We start from the raw sequence: 22,076 nt of genomic DNA, 5'->3' as shown, positions 1-22,076 counted from the left end.
GTGACATTAATTCCAGGATACCTAAAATGTAACTCTGGTTCACCAGTCAGAGTAGGGGCTTATAGAGGCCAGGTGACAGATGGAGTTTTAGCTCAGGTATATCTCATATTGGTTCCAGTGGGTTCCCAGACCCATTCTGTGGTTATTTCCCCAGTTCCAGAATGCACAATTTGAATAGGCATATGGAGCAACTGGCAGAATCCCAACATTGGTCCCTGACTGGTGGAGTGAGGGGTATTATGGTAGAAAAGGCCAAGTGAAAGCCACTAGAACTTCCTCTGCCTACAAAATAGTAAACCAGAAGCAATACCAGATTCCTGGAGGGGTTGCAGAGATTAATGTCACTCTTAAAGACTTGAAGAATGCATGGGTAGTGATTTCCATGACATCCCCATTGAACTCTCCTATTTGACCTGTGCAGAAAACAGATGGAGCTTGGATGATGACAGTGGATTATTGTAAATTTAACCAGGTGGTGACACAAATTGCAGCTGCTGTTCCAGATTTGGTATCATTACTTGAGCAAATCAACACTTCCCCTGATATCTGTATGCAGCTATTGTTTTGGCAAATGTTTTTTCTCAATAGCTATTAGTAAGGACCACCAGAAACAGTTTGCATTCAGCTGGTAAGGCCAGCAGTATAACTTCACTGTCCTACCTTAGGGATATACCAACTCTCCAGCACTATGTCATAAATTTGTCCACAGGAAAGTGGATCATTTCTCCCTCCCATAATACATCACACTGGTCCATTATATATATTGAGGATATCATGTGGATTGGACCTAGTGAGCAAGAATTAGCAACTATTCTAGACTTATTGGTAAGGCATTTGCATGTAAGAGGATGTGAGATAAATCCAACAAAAATATGGGGGCCTTCCACATCAGTAAAATTTCTAGGTGTCCAGTGGTGTGGGACACGTCAAGATATCCCCTCTAAGGTGAGGGATAAGCTGTTGCATCTGATCCCTCCTACAACCAAATAAGAGGCACAATGCCTGGTTGGTCTCTTTGGATTTTGGAGACAACATATTCCTTATTTGGGTATGCTACCCTGGCCCATTTACTGAGTGACCAGAAAAACTAGATTTGAGAGGGGACCAGAATAAGATGAGGCTCTGTGAAAGGTCAGGCTGCTGTGCAAGCTGCTCTGCCACTCGGACCATATGATCCAGCTGATCCAATGGTCCTGGAAATGTCAGTGGCAAATAGGGATTCTGTTTGCAGACTTTGGCAGACTCCTATAGAAGAATCACAAGGCAGGCCCTTAGGATTTTTGAGTAAAGCCTTACCATTCTCTGCAGATAACTACTTTCCTTTTGAGAAAGAGCTTTTGGCCTGCTATTGGGCCTTAGTAGAGACAGAACACTTAAGCATGGGCCAGCAAGTTACCATGAGACCTAAGTTGCCTATCATGAGCTAGGTGTTCTCTGACCTGAAAAACCATAAAGCTGGCTGTGAACAGCAGCACTCCATCATAAAATGGAAATGGTATATACAAAGTAGGACTCCAGTGGGTCCTGAAGGCACAAGTAAGTTACATGAGGAAGTGGCCCAAATGCCCTTGGCCCCCATTCCTGCCACATTACCTTCTTTACCCAGCCCAGAGCTATGGCCTCTTGGGACATTCCTTACAGTCAGTTGACTGAGGAAGAGAAAACGGGCCTGGTTTACAGATGATTCTGCATGATATGCAGTTGCCACCCTAAAGTAGACAGCTGCAGCATTGCAGCCCCTTTCTGGGAGGTCCCTGAAGGACAGTGGTGAGGGGAAATCCTCGTGGTGGGCAGAACTTGGAGCAGTGCACCAGGTTGTTCATTTTGCTTGGAAGGATGACTGGCTAGAGGTGCTTTTGTTTTCTGATTCATGGACTGTTGCTAATGGTTTTTCTGGATGGTCAGGGACTTGGAAGGAACATGATTGGAAAACTGTTGACAAAGAAGTCTGGGGAAGAGGTATGTGGATAGACCATTCTTAATGGGCCAAAAACATGAAGATATTTGTGTTCCATGTAAATGGTCACCAAAGGATGACTTCAGCAGAGGAAGATTTTAATACTCAGGTAAGACTACCCATTCTGTGGACACCAGACAGCTTCTTTCCCCAGCCACTCCTGTCATTGCCCAATGGTCTCATGAACAAAGTGTTCATGGTGGTAGGGATGGAGTTTATGCAAGGACTCAGCAACATGGGCTTCCACCCACCAAGGCAAAGCTGGACACAGCCACTGCTGAGTGCCAATTATGCCAGCAGCAGAGACCTACACTCAATCCCTGATATGGTACCATTCCCCAAGGTGATCAGCCTGTTACCTCTTGGCAGGTTGATTACATTGGACCACTCCCATCATGGAAGGTACATCAATTTGTAGGTGAAATAGACACCTACTCCAGATATGGTTTGCCTTCCTTGCATGTAATGCTTCTGCCAAAATTACCATTAATGGACATACAGAATGTCTTATCCACCATCATGGTATTCCACACAGCATTGCTTCTTAACAAGAAACCTGATTCACAGCAAATGAAGTGAAGGAATGGGCACATACTCATGGAATTCTCTGGTCTTACCATGCTCCCTATCATCCACAGGCAACTGAGTTGATAAAATGATGGAATGGCATTTTGAAGACTCAAGGCAACAACTAGGTAGCAATACTTTGCAGGACTGGGACAAGGTTCTCCAGGATGTTGTGTATGCTCTGAATCATTGTCTGCTCTATAGTGCTGTTTCTCTCATAGCCATGATTCACAGCTCTATGAATCAAGGGGTGGAAATGGGAGTGACACCACTCACTATTACTCCTAGTGATCCACTAGCAAAATTTTTGTTTCCTGTCCCTGCAACCTTAAGATCAGCTGGTCTACAAGTCTTAGTTCCAAAAAGAAGATTGCTCCCACCAGGAGACACAACAATTATCCCATGGAACTGGAAGTTAAGACTGTCACCTGATCACTTTGGGCTTCTCATGCCTCTGAATCAACAGGCAAGGAAGGAGATTACTGTACTGGCTGGGGTGATTGATCCTGATGATAACATGGAAATAGGACTGCAACTACACAATGGAGATAAATGAGTTTTCTTGGGTACAGATCCCCTAAGGTGTCTCTTAATACCATCATGCCTTGTGATTAAAGTCAATGGAAAACTGCAATAACCCAATCCAGGCAGGACTACCAATGGCCCAGAAACTTCAGGAATGAAGATTTAGGTCACCCCGCCAGGCAAAGAACCATGGCTAGCTGAAGTGCTTTCTGAGGATAAAGGGAACATGGAATGGGTAGTGGAAGAAGGTAGTGATAAATATGAACTGCAACCATGTGACCATTTACAGAAATGAGGACTATGACAGCATGACTATTTCCTCCTTGTATTTTTATGAGTTTGTTTTTATTTGTCCACAAAGCCATACCTTTGTTTTCTTTTTTATGTTTTCCCTTTATCATATGATTTAAGTTGTACTGTTCATTTCATAGTATTTAAGTGATAGGATATCAAGTTTAAGATTGACAGTTACCGAAGAACTTGCACCCTATTCTGGAGAGATTTAGTGCATTTCCAGTTGTATGCATGAATGCTGAGTATTGTTAAGTGAAACCTATGCTTGTTATTGTGTTCTATTTAGAGATTAAGTATGGTTTAAGGTGATGTGTATAGCATCCAAATTGACAAGAGGTGGGCTGTGATGGTTAGGTTCATGTGTCAACTTGGACAGGTGATGGTGCCCAGCTGTCTGGTCAAGCAAGCACTGGCCTCACTGTTACTGCAAGGTCATTTTTGTCTGGTTTATAAACCAGAAGGCTGGTTTATTAAACCATAAGTCAATTGATTGCATATGTGGCTGATTACATCAATGAAGGGCATGTCTTCTGCAATGAGAGAATTCAAGGCACTGGATTTAATTCAGTCAGTTGAAAACTTTTAAGGGAGAAGAGAGAGAACTTTTTTCTTCAGTCAGACAGCCTCTTCTTGGGAGTTCATCAAAGACCTTCATTGGAGTTGCCAGCTTGCAGCCTGCCCTATGGAATTTGACTCATGCATCCTGCCCTACAGAATTTGTTCCCGTGTATCCCCACAGTGTGAGACACTTTTATAAAATCTCATATTTACAGATATCTCTTGTTGGTTATATTTCTTTAGAGAACCCTGACTAATACAGTATGACATGTGTCTATACATTAATAAAGTTGCAAGGGAAAAAATGAATAGAAATATCATGGACATAACTCTAAAATTTGTGGGGGAATAAACCAAAATTTTTGAGCCCCTATTACACATCTCATAATACCTTACCCCTTTTAGTCATTACCTCAACTTTAAGAGATATTTAGGTAATTATTATTATTATTGCACCCAATTCACATCTGAGGAAACAGGCTTAGAGCAGTCACAGGACTTGCTCAAGTGACCCATCCAGTAAGTGGCAGAGCAGAGATGGAAAGCAGGTTTGCCCAAACTGGGTCTAAGCTTTACTGTCTCTGCATGCCATCTGCTTAGAACACTCTTGATTCACTTTTACCTTTCTCTTCTCTGAAGAAAACTGAAGTGCAGGTCTATAGTCTTGCTCCAGTTCTTTCAGTTAACAAATGGGTTCTCAATTATTTATAAGACATGTGTGAGATGGTGTGGAATCAAATTCACATCTCTTCCTACAGCATCATCATTCTAAAGGGCAGTTATATCTTTAGTAAGGGGAACCAAAATCTTGAAAGAAAGTGGAAAGTGCTACGTGTGTAAAACAATTTTAAACTTTTCAAAGCTGTAGCAAATTTATAATAATCGTATCACTATTTGCAGTATGGGAGTGCTTTGTTTACAGTAAACTTTCAAATTTCCCTCCATGCAGAATGCCTCTCCATCTTCCATCTGCCATGCCCATGTCTGTATGGTGGGCAAAAGGGGTCACAGTTTGAAAGTGTGCATTTCCCTGCCTGAGAGGGGCCCACCCTATCTCACCAAGTATTCTGGTAGCAAAAAATGGTAGTGGAACTAGTGCTAACAGTAGTATAGTATAGTAGAAGTAGTAATTTTTACTGAGTTCTTAACTAACATTGTGCTAGGTGCTTGGGATATAAAAGTGAATAAAAAATTAAACCTGCCTTCTTGAGATAAAATGGTCAAGAAGGGACAACCAACAAGCAGTCACTAATTATGTATACAGTAACCTGACAGAGCTTTGCACAGACAGCTGTGGCTGCTCAGATAGGAGATGGTATCAAAGTCAGAGCCAGGGTTCCAGAAAGTGTTTCCTGCTCTGAGATGGTTACCTGGGAGGAGCTGTCATGGAGAAGAAGGAGGCAGGGAGGTTGCCAAAGAAGCATGAGGCAGGAAGATGCATTCCTTCATCAGAATATACTACATAAATATCAAGTCTGTGATTTCTAAGAAATTATTTAGTATAATGAATAATTAATTTCACCTCCAGCCACATAATAATCTTTCAAAACTTCAGGTGATCATGGAGAGAAATATATATCAGGTTTTAAAATTTTTAGCAAATTTAGTTTCTGCTCTTGTACTTTGCACTGATGCTGCTTAATACCTGCTTCTCTTTCATGGCAAGAAATAGAATAATAAGGATTAAAAAAGCAAAATTAAATCCATTTTCATATTCAACTTTAATATTGCACTTCATTAAGGTACAGTTGACTTTCAGTTGGGTATTGGAATTAAAAATTGTAAAGCTTTTAATCATATGAATTCAAGCTTCAGCAGTGGTCATATCTAATGATGGTATAGTTGCATCATGAGAACAAATATTTATGAGGCCTAGGAGACACTTGACAAAAACTCATTCATGGTTTCTTCCTTTCCTAATGGAAGCCAAGAAAACTTCATCTGCTTGTTGTGCCTGTAGATCATGAAGTTGGGAAACTGGGGAAACTAAGTAGCCAAATAAGGGCACAAGGTCAGCCACTCAGTTAATAAATCTGCTGTTAAACTTCAGCTTTGGACTGAAGCAGCCAAATGTCTACTTCAATGACATTTCTAGTATCCCTGAATGTGTATGTGACAAATAATTCTGTGGCCATGTAAGTCATCATATCTAAACATGGCATCACTGTGGGCAACCCCACCAGATGTGTCATTAGGGTGTATTGTCTATAACTGAATAAGCAATTTTAGTTTCTGACAAGCAACCTAAAAGTAAACAGAATGAAAATCTCTTCATGTGCTTTATATAGGTGAAGTATAAATGTGTATTTATTATTGCCAAGTGTGAAATGTTGCAGTAATAGATTAGTGAAATCTGTTAATTCTATGTGTAAACAAGTATGGAGAACTATTGACTAAACAGGAAAATAAATTGTCCATTGCAAGGAAAAAAAGGATAGGCATAGAAGAGATGTTCCCCAATATGATGAGGGCAATATAGAAAACCCACAGCTGAGGTTGGAAGAAGATGGTGGCATAGAGAAGTGTGGAAGCTAGTTAGTCCCCTAGAACAACTAATAAACAACCAGGAACAACAAGTAAGTAATCTGGAATAACTGCTGGGGGACACACGTGACTATCCACACATCATAGACCAACCTGGATTGGGAGGAATGCCTGAGATCACAGCATAAAATCTATAAGTAAAAACTGCACACCCAAGCTGAGAGCCCCTCCCCCACAGAAGCCAAATCTGCAAAGCACTCTCTGAACAAGTGAATATACCTCAGCCCAGCTCCAACTGATGTTTTTATTAACAAATGTTGACTTCTCCACACAAGCTATGAATCCCCAAAAGGCAGAAAGAGACTTTTGTTGACAACTGACCTTGGAGAGCTGGAGGACCTCTCTGGAATGGAGGGGGAGCCCAGAAGACCAGGTGCTAACTCTGGCTGATGGGTGAAACTGAGGGTGGACATGGACTGGCCCTGAAGGGGGCTTTCTGTACATTTACCAGCTCAATGGAGAAAGCCTCAGCCATTTTCAGTTCCCAGAATTCTGACCCAGACAAGGGTGGAGGTAGCAGAGCCAGAGAGACTATTCAAATGCAAATGATATCTCCCCAGCAGAAAGACATAATGCCAAGAGGCAAGAGGTAGTGCCAAGCTCTACTATTGGCCTTCCATTCAGAACCAGACACCAGAGTCTGGGGGAAAACAACCAAGGGCCACACCTCCTTACACCAGTCTGGAGTGACAGGCTGACAGTTGCTACCAGCTGGGCAGAAAAGCACAGTTGACTTGAGACCTCAAAGGGTGTATCAATCTTCTAAGACACATCCTCAGGGAGACCTGATACTATTGCCTGCTTCTGAAATCTGAGCCCATTCCGATCTGGGAAAACCTGATAAGAGTAACCAAAGAAACCAGATGCCTAGACAACAGAAAACTACAATGTATACTGAGAAAAATGAAGTTATGGCCCAGTCAAAGGAACAAACTTACACTTCAACTGAGATACAGGAATTGAAACAACAAATGCTAAATCAATTCAAAAAGTTTAGGCAAGATATATAAAAAGAGATGAAGCATATAATGAAAACCCTGGGTGTACATAAGGCAGAAATCAAAAGTTTGAAAAAAACAACTGGTAGAATTTATGGAAATGAAAGGCACAACACAAAGATGAAAGACAATGGAGACATACAACAGCAGACCTCAAGAGGCAGAAGAAAACACTCAGGAACTGGAGAACAAGACACCTGAAAGCCTAACACAAAAGAACAGAGAAAGAAAAGAATGGAAAAACATGACAAACATCTCTGGGAACTGAATGAGAACACAAAATGCAGGATGACTGTGAGTATGGTTTCATGTGTGTTCCAGAAGGAGAAGAGAAGAGAAAGGGGGCAGAAGCAATAATAGAGGCACTAATCAATGAAAATTTCCCATCTCTTATTAAAGACATAAAATTACAGATCCAAGAAGGGCTGCATGCCCCAACAGAATAGATCTGAATAAGCCTATGCCAAGACATTTAATCAGATTATCAAACAACAAATATATAGAGAGAATCCTGAAAGCAGCAAGAGAAAAGTGATCCGTCACATACAAAGGAAGCTTGATAAGACTATGTGCAGATTTCTCAATAGAAACTATGGAGGCAAGAAGGAAGTGGTGTGATATATTTAAGATACTGAAAGAGAAAAACCACCAACCAAGAATCCTATATCCGGCAAAAGTGTCCTTCAAATATGAGGGAGAGCTTAAAATATTCTCTGACAGACAATGACAGAGTTTGTAAACAAGATACCTGTTCTACAGGAAACACTAAAAGGAGCACTGCAGACAGAAAGGAAAAGAAAGGAGGGAGAGTTTGGAACACAATTTTGGGAGCTAGTAGCACAGCACTGTAAGTACAGTGAACAAAGATGACTGTGAGTATGGTTGAAAGAGGAAGGTTAGGAGCATGTAGGACACCAGAAGGAAAGAGGAAAGATAAACACTGGGACTGTATAACTCAGGGAAACCTAGGGTGCTCAATGATTGTGATAAAAGGTACAAATAAGTTTTTACATGAGGGAGAATAAATGAATATCAACATTGCAAGGTGTTAAAAATAGGGTGGGATTGGGGGAAAATACAGTCAGTGCAAACTTGAGACTATAATTAAGAGAAACATTGTATTATGCTTCCTTTAATGTAACAAAGGCAATATAAGAAAGCTAAGTGCATATGAGGGAACACAGGGGAGGGGTATGAGACTCTTGGCATTGGTGATGTCTGTTTATTTTACTTTGGTCTAATGCCATCTTTCCTTTTGTTGCTTCCTAGCTGTCATGATATTTTTCTCTTTCTTTTTTTTTCTTTTGTCTCTCTCCCTCCTTTGACTCCTCCTCCTTCTTTGTGGAAGAAATGGACATGTCCTTGTATAGATAGTGGTGATTCTGGTGAATACATTAACATGCCACTATACAGGAAACCAATGATTGTTTACTTAGGATGGAGTGTATGGTTTGTGAATGAAACCATCTTACAAAAATGGGTGGATGAAGAAACCTTGATGGCACTATATTGAGTGAAATAAGATGACACATAAGGGCAAATATTGCAGGTTCTCACTGATATAAACTAGTTTTAATATGTAAACTCATAGACATGAAATATAAGTTGCCAGGATATAGAATGGGGCTAAAGAATGGGGAGCAGTTGCTTATTATGAGCAGAATGTTCAACTAGGGGGAACTTAAACATTTGGAAGTGGACAGAGGTGATGGTGTCATGTTGTGAGAATGACTATCAGTGCTGAATGGTGTGTGAAGGTGGTGGAAAGGGTAAGCTCAGAGTCATGTATGTCACCAGAATGAAAGTTGGAGGTTAGAAGATGGAAATGTATAAAACAGTGAATCTTGTGATGGACAATGTCCATGATTAACATGTACAGTTAATACAAATATTAGAAATCACTCTCATGAACTAGAGCAAATGTGTGACACTATAACTGCAAGTTAATAATAGAGGGGAATATAGGAAAAAATATACTTATTACAAACTATATACTACAGTTAGTAGTATTATAACATTCTTTCATCAACAGTAACAAACGTACTCTAACAATACTATGAATCAATAATGGGGGGGTGGCTAGGTGTATGGGAGGACTTGAGTTTCCTTTTTTTGTCTTTATTTCTTTTCTGGAGTAATGAGAATGTTCTAAAAATTGAAAAAAATTAATTGTGGTGATGGATGCACAGCTGTATGATGGGACTGTGGGCAATTGATTGTACACTTTGGATCTTTGGATAATTGTATGGTTTGTGAGCAATTTCAATTAAAAAAATGAAAAGAAGGCATAAGCAGGCAAAATAATCTTTTTTAAAGCCACTTATAGAGCACTGTGTTAAGAGTTAATTAATCATATGTCAAATTCTCAGTTTATGTAAAGGGATGAAATTCTTTAATTTCTTTCAATTGTTTGAATATGCATTCATGTATAAATAAATATTTAGAAAAAATAAAAACAAAAAACAAACAAACAAAAACCCCACAAATAACATCATACTCAGTGGGAAAAGATTGAAAGTTTCCCCTCTATGATCAGGAAGATATCAAGGATGTCTACTGTCACCTTTTTTATTCAATGTTGTGCTGGAAGATCTAGCTAAAGCAGTTAGACAAGAAAAAAAAAAATAAAAGGCCTCCAAATTGGTGAGGAAGAAGTAAAACTTTCACTGTTTGCAGATGACATGCTCCTATATGTAGAAAATCAAGAAAATTCTACAGCAAAGACACAAAAGCTAATAAATGAATACAGCAAAGTTGCAGAGTACAAGATCAACATGCAAAAATCCATAGTGTTTCTACACTGGTACTGAGAAACATGAGAAGGAAATCAAGAAAAAATTCCATTTATAATACCAACCAAAATAATCAAATATTTAAGAATAAATTTGACCAAATTTATAATTTGGTTATAATAAATTTAAACAAATTGCCTATACACAGAAAACTACAAGAAATTGCTAAAAGAAATCACAGAGGAACTAAATAAATGGAAGGTCATACCACATTCATTGACTGGAAGATTAAATATATTTAAGATGTCAATTCAATCTAAATTGATTCACAGATTCAATGCAATACCAATTAAAACCTCAACAATTTATGTGCAGAAATATATAAACAAATAACCAAATTTATTTGGAAGGGCAGGATGCCAAGAATAGCCAAAAATATCTTGTGAAAGAGAAATGAAGTGGGAGGTCTCACATTACCTGACTTTGAAGCATATTACAAAGCTACAGTGATCAAAACAGCATAGTACTAGACTAAATATAAATGTACTGTATAATGGAATCAAATTGAGTATTTAGAAATATACTCATCTATGCACTATTGCTCTTTGATAAGACAGTCAAGTCAAGGCAACTGGGACAGAGCAGTCTCTTCAATAAATGGTGTTTGGAGAGCTGGATAGCCATATCCAAAAGAATGAAAGAGGATTCCTATCTCACCCTTATACAAAAATGTTCTTGAAATGTATTGAAGTCCTAAACATTAGAGTTAAGTCCATAAAACTTATAGAAGAAAATGTATGGAAATGCCTTAAAGATCTTGTGATAGGATATGGTTTAAAAGTTGAACATTTTGTGAATCAGAGGACTTTGCCAGAAAAGTAAAAAGACAGCATAGGCAATTGGAGACAATATTTGGAAACCATATATCAGATAAAGTTTTACTATCCAGAATACATAAAGAGGTTCTGCAACTCAACATGAAAATTATGAACAACACTTGGGTGTTCTGTTTTACTGTTTTTTACTTGACAGTTCTTTTTTACTTTTATTTTTATTATTATTTTTGGTGTTTTTAACTTTTATTTTTTCTTATTTTTATTTTTTGAAGTAATGAAAGTGTTAAAAAATTGATTGTGGTGGTGAATGCACAACTATAAGATGATAATCTGAACAATTGGTGTATACTATGGAAGACTGTATGATATGTGAATATACTTAAATAAAATTGCATTATATAAAAAGACAACCCAATTAAAACATGGGCAAAATACATGGACAGATGCTTTGCTAAAAAGGAAATACAAATGACTCAAAACATATAAGAAGATGCTCAACTTCATTGACTATTAGGAAAATGCAAATCAAAACCACAATGAGGTATCATCTCAGTCCTACTAAAATGACCGTTATCAAAAAAGCAGAAAATTACAAGTGTTAGAGGGGATGAGTCAAAGAGGCACGCTTATTTACCGTTGGGAATGTAGAGTGGTGCAACCACTCTGGAAGGCAGTGTGGCATTTCCTAGGAAGCTAAGTATAGAATTGCCAAATGATCTAGCAATCCCATTGCTAGGCATATACTCAAGGAACTGAATGTTAGGACACCAACAGACATTTGTAAACCAATGTTTATTGTGGTAATATTTTTGATTGCCAAGAGATAGAAACAGCTCAAATGTCCAACAACAGATGAGTGAATAAGCAAACTGTGGTACATACATATGTTAGAACATTATGTAGCTTTAAGAGAGAATAAAGTCTTGGAGCATATAACAATGTGTATGAAATTTGAGGATGTTATGTTGAGTGAAATTAGCCAGACAGAAATAGACAAATACTGTATGCTCTCACTAATATGAACTAACATTAATGAACAAACCTCAGAGCACAGGTTATCAGGAGATAGATAGAGAGTAGAGATCAGGTATTTGATGCTGAAGAAGTATTGAGTGTTCAACAAGATTGATTGTACAGATCAAGAAATAGATACGCAATACTGTGTGATGGTTACACAATATTGTAAGTACACTGAACAAAGATCACTGTGAGTAACTTTGATAGAGGAAGGATGGGGCATGTATGTCACCAGAAGGAAAGATAGAAGATAAAGACTGGGACTATATAACTTGGTGAAACCTAGAGTGGTCAATAATGGTGATTAAAGGTACAAATATACGAACATTTTTACATGAAGGAGAACAAATGAATGTCAAATTTGCAAGGTGTTGAAAATGGGATGGCATTGGGGGACAAACACAATCAATGAAAACTAGAGTCTATAGTTAACAGCAACATTATAGTATGCTCCCATTCATTGTAACAAAAGCAATATACCAAAACTAAATGTCTATAAGCAGGGGATACAAAGGAAGGCTATGGGATTCTTGGTGGTATTGATGTCTGACATTTCTATTGTATTTTATTTTATTTTTATTGTTTCTTTTATTGTTTAGTATGCTTATTTTAACTCTTTTGGAGTAATGAATGCATTCAAGAGCTGATTGTGGTGATGAATGCACAACTATATGATGGCACTGTGAACAATTCATTGTACCCTGTGGATGATTTTATGATATGTGAATATATCTCAATAAAATTTCAGTGGAAAAAAATATAGAGGGATACAATTGCTGGAGAAAAATGTGGATGTACCTAGTCACTGTGAGTGGGGAATTAGAATGGTAAGCCCATTTGGAGGGCCGTGTGGTGTTCAATAAGAAAGTAAGTATGGGGTTGCCATAAGGTCCTGCAACCACATTACTGGATACATACTTGGAAGAACTGAGAGCAGGGACACAAATTGACAATACAACAGTTGCATCTGTTCCTGATTTGTAATTGTTATCTCTATATTCTGAGATGCTGAGCTCTTTCTGTAGAACCTTGTCCATCCCTGGAACTTCAGGTATCTGTGTGACACCTGGGACTCAGAGTTAGAGTTCAGCAGGTATGAATGTCAGTATTACCCCATATGGCATCTGTTAAAAAAGCTGAAAAAGATTTCTGATTTCAATTAGAGATATGAGTGAAGCAGATCAGTTATGACTAAGTTAAATTGGACTAAAGGATAAAGGATGATATTGACAGTGTTTTAAAAATTCAAGACATGTGTGAGGCCAATGAAAGAGATGTTTACTTTAGCACAGTGTATAATTTAACTTGTATGGTCTGTTTATTCAAACAACATAATTACATGGACTTTTGAATAGGGAATGAGATTGGGTTTGTTTGTACAGACTAGGGTGAAGGCTGGTTACATTACAAAGTAATTTGGGCAGAGAATAAAAGTGTATTTGCAAAGTCCCTTTGAGGAACTGGGGGAAAATATGGATGCATTAATCTTTGCCACTTGGGGAATTACTGATATTCTCACAAGCATTGGGGGCTACAAACTTAGAAGGCCAAGCTCTCAACCTTTGGGTTTGACTTTAAGAAGCTTGTTCCTCCAAAGGAGCCTCTTTTATTGCTCAGTTATGTACTCTCTCATTATGTCAACTTGGCAGGTAACCTCACTGCCCTTCCCCCTACATTGGAAATGACCCCCAGGGGTGTAAATCTCCCTAGCAATGTGGGACATGACTCCTGGGAATGAACCTGTACCCAGCATCATGGGATTAAGAATGCCTTCTTGACCAAAAAGGGGGAAGAGAAATGAAGCAAAATAAAGTTTCAAAGGCTGAGAGTTTTCAAATGGAGTCAAGGGGTCATTCTGGAGGTAATCTTATATATTATGGAGATATCCCTTTTTAGTTTTGAGTGTATTGGAATAGCTAGAGGGAAATACCTGAAACTGTTGAAATGTAGCCCAGTAGCCTTGATTCTTGAAGATGATTGGATAACTATGTAGCTTACATGGTGTGACCACATGATTATGAAAACCCTGTGACTCACACTCTCTATCCAGTGTATGGACAAGATGAGTAGAAAAATGGGGACAAAACTTAAATGAATAATAGAGTTGATGGGGGGACTGGATGTTTTGGGTGTTCTTTTTTACTGTTATTTTAATTCTTATTTTTCTTTTCTTGGAGTAATGTAAATGTTCAAAAATTGATTGTGGTGTTGAATGCAGAAATATATGATGGTGCTTTGAACAACTGATTGTACACTGTGGATGATTACATGGTATGTGAATATATCTTAATGAAACTGATTAAAAAAGAATAATAAAGCATCTTAAGTATGCAAAAACTGTAGCCCTAGTTTTCAAAAACCTTTTTGTAGAAATGTGGTGACTTGCAAACCTGCTGTGAACATTTTTTCAACAGATCTTCTCCAGAATAACCTATCCAAGAGGGTCTAAAATGACTCCATAGGCAGTAAATGTTCTTTTAATACTTTTTAGTCTTGAGATAAGCACCATTTCCCATCTCTGTTATTGTCTCTTCTGCTTTCATGGTCATGGCTCCAGCGATCATGACTCCTATCTTCATAAAAGAAATCATCCCTGCTTCCTCTGTAATGATGGTCAGAACCATGATCAGTGTAATTCTTGTCACAGCTATAATGCCTTCTGCTATGTAGGGATGAGAATTCTGCCTGACATTATGCTGTAATGGTGATGTATCTTGGTGCCACTTTGAGCTTGAAGACTAGTTATAAGAATGATCATGTGACTGAGCCATTGGAGAAAATCCTAATTAATCAAGATGTGGAGAACCAAATTTCCCACCATATGATACCTGCCTCAAAGCACTGTTACTCATGGTTTGCCTCTGAAAATTTTCTGGATAAGAGAAATATCCCTGAATTACCTGTGTTGATGGACTCATGTTTTCTAGTCTTTTCATACCTGCTGCTAGAAAATGTAGAGGTAGGGCTTGAATTTCCAACATGATACTGGGAATATGACAAACTGACATTCTGTGAGGTATGGCTACTTCCTGATCTAAATTGAATTTTGATGGGCCTTCCAAAAATTTTATTCCATTAAGTAGATTCATTCCTTAAAGAACAGATACTTTATGTTTGAAATTTACAAATGCAAATTGCTTTGGTTTACAATCTTTATCTTCTGGAAATTTTACTGGCCCAGCCTGGTGAAGAATTTCAAAATGGAGTTCCTCTCTCACTTTAGTTTCAAGGTTACCCACGAAGAGAGTGCATCCACTTCAGTAGCCACTGCCCCATCTCAGCATCACCCCCTCCCTAATAAGTCTGAGGGAGCAATCAACCACACACATTATTTGATTTTTGAATTGATTTAACATTTTTGTGTGAAAATCTGTAATTAATTGTTTCAACTCCTGTATCTCATTTGAAGTGTTTGTTCCTTTCACTGGACCATATCTTCATTTTCCCTGATGTAATATGTAATTTTTTGTTGGTTTCTAGGCATCTGGTTTCCTTGATTAGTTTATTCTAGAGATCATTTTCACTCTTTTACCTAGCAATTTCTTGTTGGTTGGCTTTGTTCTCCATCTGTTCTTTGGGGTTCAATTCAATTTATTCTAGACCTCTAGTATAGCTTTTGTTTAGCTAATCAGAATTTTCCAGCTCTTGTTATACTGGTTCATGCCTTGCCTATATGGAACCATTTTTTTTGAGGAAGGCCTATCCAGATATGATCAACCCCAATCAGATTTTCCCAGACCAGACAGGCCCAGGTCTCAGGAAGAAGGTGTAATCAGTGTCAAATTTCCCTAAGCATGAGAACCAGCAGGTTGTCAGACTTTCCTGTGAGGCCCTTAGACTATGTTTTACCTACATGCCCAGCAGTTGGCACTTAGTCTGCAGCTCCACATTGGTGTAAAGAGATGTGGTGCCTTTAATTCTCAGCTGACCCTGTCCCTGCCAGAAGTGTGGATGAGACAGAGACAGAGGTAGAAGGCAAGCTTAAGCTGCTTTTATTTTGGTTTCCAGCTCCTGGGGTCTGAATTCTGTGAAGGAAGGCTTCCATTTCAGCCAGGCTCTACTCCCTTTTCTTGTGGAAGATATGTCCTTTAGGGTATTATCTCCTTCATTTGACTCCTTACCTTGTCTCTCAGTCTTATCTTAACTCCACTCTTGCCAGGGTCACTGCTGACAATTGAAAATCCCTGAGGCTTTCTCTAATGAGCTACTTAGAATAGTTTAAAAAAAGAAAAAAAGGAATCCCCTTTTCAGAGCCAATCCTGAGCCCCTAAGGTTTGCCAGTCAAGAGCCAGAGCTGGTATTTTGCGCTATGTGCCCTCTTTCTTGGGAATTTTCCAGTATTTTGAGCTCAGCCAACTCCAAAAGCCTCTGTTTTAATTTTTTTCTGTCAGCCCTGCCTTCTTTCTGTCAGGAGAGACCTCAGGTTTCCTTTCCTGCTTGCTCCAGGCTTATCTGTGCACATAGCTTGTATTCAGTAGTCCAAATTCATTAATTAAAGCTGCAATTGGAGCTTGTTTGATCTACTTCCCTCGCTCTTAGTAGAGACTGCTTCTTTTTCCTATGGGAAAGTGTTCCAACTCATCCTGCCATGCCAGTGGGTGAGGGGTGCTTTACATAACATTCTATGCTGTGATCTAGGCCTTTTCACCCATTTCAGACCAGTGTTTGATATGTGTCTAGTCATGATTGTCCCCCAAGCAGTTGTTACAAACAGTTCCTGGCTATTCACTAGCTGCTCTAGAGGACTAACTGAATTCCACACCTCCCTCTGCTGACATCTTGCCCTGCCCCCTTCTATATCTTTTTGACAAGCCTTGCCTATGTGCACAGAGCTCTCATATAGATTTGTATTGCCTCACTATTAATTAAGAATATGATAATCACAGAAATTGCAGGCATTTAAAAAAGTCCCTTACATTAAAAAGAACATGATAATCAATTATAAACCATGATTTTGGAAGAAACAAAAATAATTCTGGCAATAGAAGAGAACTTAAAAATATAACTTTTAGCATTTATCCTTGAAAGATTTGAAAATAGGTTGTATCCCTTATCCCATGATAAAGGAACATTTGAAGAACAAGAAGTCATTCTTGGCAATTGAAAACATGGTTGATGAAATAAAAACTTCAACAGAAAGGTCACAGATGATTAAAGTGAAGGACATCTCCAGAAATGTAACAAAACAACCAAAGGAAAAAGAAAGAGATTAAAGGATAGATATAGAGAGCATCCAAGATGGTGGATTAGGAGAGACAGAGCAAAATTCTGCTCCATGAAAAACACTAGATAAAAGACAGAAAGTGCTTCAGAATAGTGGTTCCAGGGTTCCACCAGCTAGGCAGGGACTTCTTTATCCATAGTGACTGAACACTTGGAGAAGCCAAGAGACTGCATTCAGAGTCATGTAAGTGTTTGATCCAGAGAAATGGCAGCTGGACTTTTGCTGTGGTTGGGAGAAACTGAGAGACTGTGTTTGGAGGTGAGTTAGAGTAAGACCTGGAAAGCAGCCAGGGAGCCAACAGTGGGATCACATTGGGGAGTGTCTTCCACATCCCAGGCACCTGCCTCAGTATCTGGTGTGGGTGATAGCCCTTTTCATACCCACAGATAAAAGCCCTTGAGCCAGGGATGAGGCACTGCAGCAGACAGATGATCACAGAACTGGGTAGTTTCCATGCCCCATACAGCCCTCTTTGCAGTGGGCTGGGAGACACCCCTTCATAGCACCACAGCAGAATGCTTCCTTAAGTGAATTTGGGATTTGGCTGGCTTCTAATGGCTCACCTTCTTCTTCTGCAGAAGCCAATGGGGTGCAGAGCCTAGAGGGAGGGTGCCACATGGAAGTGCCAGGAGCCCTACACCAAGCTCATGGACTTGTAGGCCCACGGCAGAGAGGGACTGTGGGGAATCTGAGCTGAAGTGTTAGACATGTGCTGCAGCCCCAGGGTATTCCAGTTGTAGCCCTGGGAATGTATGGGAGTACTAGGTCTTAAAGCCCTCTTCCCAGCAAAACTGCACAGGGCATGCCCCTGACCCACAGGGCTGGTGGTCCCCACCGCATACAAAAAATTGGTATGCCAATTGGACATCAAAATGGTTTGGACCACCACTTACTATATAAATGAAGTTGGGGAGAACTGGATTGAGGGTAAGAGGTGGCTCAGGAGGGTCATCTGATGGTAGGTCAGGGAAAGTGCACTGCACCAAGCTGTAGATCTGTCAAATTATAGATAATCATTTCAATAAGGCAGCATACCATGAAAGAACCATATCAAGATAAGCAAATGCCAAGAGGGCAAAAACAACAGAAAATTATCAAGCATATGAAGAAACAAGAAGATGTGGATAACCCAAATGCCCAAATTAAAAAACCAGAGAAGATACATAATTTGGAGAAATTAATCAAAGAAGCAATCACAAACACCAATACCATGGCTCAGGATATAAAGGACATCAAGAAGACCCTAGAAGAGCATAAAGAAAAATTTGCAAGAGTGAATTTAAAAAATAGATGATGTTATGGAAATAAAAGGAACTGTTGATCAAATTAAAAGATCCTGGATACAGCACTAGATTGCAGAAAGCTGAGCAGTGAATCAGCAAGCTCAAAGAGGACAGAATGGAGAGTGAAAGAACAAAAGAAAGAATGGGGAAAAAATTGAAAAAATCAAAATGGATCTCAGTGATATGATGGACAATGTAAAATGCACAAATATAAGAATCATTGGTGTTCCAGAAGGGGAAGAGAAGGGTAAAGGACTAGGAAGAGTATTCAAAGACATTGTTGGGGATAACTTTCCAATCCATCTAAAAGACATAAATATGCAAGTCATAGATGCCCAATAAACTCCAAACAGAATAAATACCAATAAACTCTAAGACATATTTTGGTCAGGTGGTCAAGTGCTGTAGAAAAGGAAAAATCCTGAAAGCAGCAAGAGAGAAGCAATTCATCACATACTAGGGAAACAACATAAGACTAAATAGTCACTATTCAGCAGCCACCATGGAGGCAAGAAGGCAGTGGTATGACATATTTGAAATTCTGAAAGAGCAAAATTGCCAACCAAGAATACTTTATTCAGCAAAGCTCTCCTTCAAATTGTAGTGAGAGCTTAAAATCTTCACAGACAAACAAATGCCGAGAGTATTTGCTAAGAGACCAACCTACATGAAATACTAAAGGGAGCCCTACCAGCTGAGAGAAAAAAAGTAAGGAGTGAGAGGTCTGGAGAAGGGCAGATAACTAAAGAATTTTGGTAAGGGTATGCTAAAGGAAATAAATGGAGAGAGGGAAAAATATATCTGACAAGTATATTAATGAAAGGGAAAATTCACCAAGAAGAAATAACAGCCATAAATGTCTATGCAACCAATAAAGGTGCCCCAAAGTACATGATACAAACATTGGCAAAAGTGAAGGAAGTAATAGATGTGTCCACAATAATTGTGGGAGAATTCAATACATCATTCTCTCCTATAGATAGATCAATGAGACAGAAGACTAACAAGGAAATTGAAAACCTAAATACTGTGATAAATGAATTTGACTTAGCAGACATATATTGATCATTACATCCCAAATCACCGGGACATACATTCTTCTCTAGTGCCCATGGAACTTTCTTCAGAATAGATCATATGCTGGGCCACAAAAAAAGCCTCAGTAAATTTAAAAAGATTAAAATTATTCAAAGCACATTCTGTGACCACAATGGAATACAACTAGAAGTCAATAACCATCAAAGATTTAGAAACTTCACAAATATCTGGAGGTTAAAGAACACACTTCTAAACAATCCATGGGTTAAAGAAGAAATAGCAAGGAAAATTGCTAAATATCTAGAGACAAATAAAAACCAGAGCACAACATATCAAAACTTATGGGATGCAGTGAAGGCAGTATTGAGGGGGAAATTTCTAGCTCTAAATGCATACATTAAAAAGAAGAAAGCTAAAATCAAAGATCTAATAGAACAAGTGAAGAAGCTAGAAAATAAACAGCAAACTAATCCTAAGCCTAGGAGAAGAAAAGAAATAACAAGGATTAAAGGAGAAATAAATGGAATAGAGAACAAAAAAAAAAAGAATAAATAAAATCAAAATTTGGGTCTTTCAGAAGTTCAACAAGGTTGAGAAGTCTTTAGCTAGACTGACAAAATCAAAAAGAGGGAGGGCACAAATAAACAGGATAATAAATGAGAGAGTGGATATTAAAGTGGATCCTGAAGAAATTTAAAAAAATCATAAAAGGATACTATGAACAACTGTATGCCAACAAATTAAATAATGTAGAGGAAATGGACAATTTCCTGTAAACACATAAACAACCTAGACTGTCCAGAGAAGAAACAGAAGACCTCAACAAACCAATCAGAAGCAAAGGTTTCCAATCAATCATCAAAAAGCTTCCCACAAATAAAAGCCCAGGGTCAGATAGCCTCACAGGGGAATTCTACAAAACTTTCCAAAAAGAACTGACAGCAATCTTACTTAATCTCTTTCAAAACATTGAAGAAAATGGAACACTACTTAACTCATTTTATGAAGCTAACAACTCTCTTAATACCAAAACTAGGTAAAGATGCTACAAGAAAAGAAAACTACAGGCCAGTCTTCCTCATGAATAGGGATGCAAAAATTCTCAACAAAATACTTGCAAATTGAATCCAATGACACAATAAAAAAATCCTACACCATGACCAATTGGGGATCTTTCCAGTCATGCAAGGATGGTTCAACATAAGAAAAATAATCAATGTAATACAACACTAACAAATCAAAACAGAAAAATCAAATGATCATCTCAATAGATGCTGAAAAAGCATTCAACAAAACCCAGCATCCTTTTTTTTTTGTTTAAAACACTACAAAAGGTAGGAAGTGAAGGAAAATTCCTCAATATGATAAAGGCCATATATGAAAAACCCAGAGCCAGCATAGTACTTAATGGTAAGAGACTGAAAGCCTTCCTTCTAAGATCAGGAACAAGACGGGAATGACTGCTGCCACCACAGTTATTCAACATTGTGATAGAAGTGCTAGCCAGAGCAATCCAGCAAGGCAATGATATAAAAGGCATCCAAACTGTCATTATTTTCAGATGATATGATCTTATATTTGGAAAACCCTGAGAAATTGATGACACAGCTACTTGAGCTAATAAACAAATTTAGCAAAACAGTGGGATACAATTTTAGTGCACATAACTCAGTAATGTTCCTATACACTAGAAATGACCTAACTGAACAGACACTCAAGAAAAAGATTCCATTCTCAACGGCAACTAAAAAAATCAAGTACCTAGGAATAAACTTAACCAAGGATATAAAGATGTATGCATAGAAAATTATAAACTTTACCAAAAGAAATAGAAGGGGACCTAAGCAGATGAAAAAATATTCCATGTTTGTGGATAAGTAGGCTATATGTCATTAAGATGTCAATTCTGCCGTAACTCATCTACAGATTCAATGAAATTCCAATCAGAATTCCAACAACCCACTTTCCAGACTTGGAAAAGATAGTTTTCAAATTTATTTGGAAGGGAAAGATGTCTCTAATTGCTAAAAACATTCTAAAAAAGAAAAAGGAAGCATGAGGACTTACACTTCCTGACTTTGAAGCTTACTATAAAGCCACAGTGGTCAAAACATCGTGGTACTGGCATAAAGATAGACATATTGATCAGTGGAATCAAATTAAGAATTTGGAGATAGACCCCCAGATCTATGGTCGACTGATATTTGATAAGTCTCCCCAAACCAATGAACTGGACATAAGAGTCTCTTCAACAAATGAAGCTGGGAGAGCTGGGTATCCATATCCAAATGAATGAAAGAGGGCCCCTACCTCACATCCTACACAAAAATTAACCCAAAGTGAATTAAAGATGTCAATACAAGAGACAGTGTCATAAAACTCCTAGAGGATTATGCAGGGAAACATATTAAAGACCTTGTATTAAGTCACTTCTTAAACCTTACACCCAAAGACAAGCAACAAAAGGAAAAATAAATAAATGGGAACTTGTCAAAATTAAAAG

General features: G+C 38.4%; 1 pseudogene; it reads right to left on the bottom strand.

The window, feature by feature from the left end:
* Positions 1-14,818: 14,818 nt before the first annotated feature.
* Positions 14,819-17,870, bottom strand: LOC119522262 (annotated as a pseudogene).
* Between the last annotated feature and the right edge of the window lie 4,206 nt (positions 17,871-22,076).

The sequence above is a fragment of the Choloepus didactylus genome, chromosome X, assembly GCF_015220235.1.
Source record: "Choloepus didactylus isolate mChoDid1 chromosome X, mChoDid1.pri, whole genome shotgun sequence".
In the NCBI taxonomy this organism is placed as follows: Eukaryota; Metazoa; Chordata; class Mammalia; order Pilosa; family Megalonychidae; genus Choloepus; species Choloepus didactylus.
The sequence above is the reverse complement of the archived record's forward strand: the minus strand, read 5'-3'. Positions and strand labels throughout refer to the sequence as shown.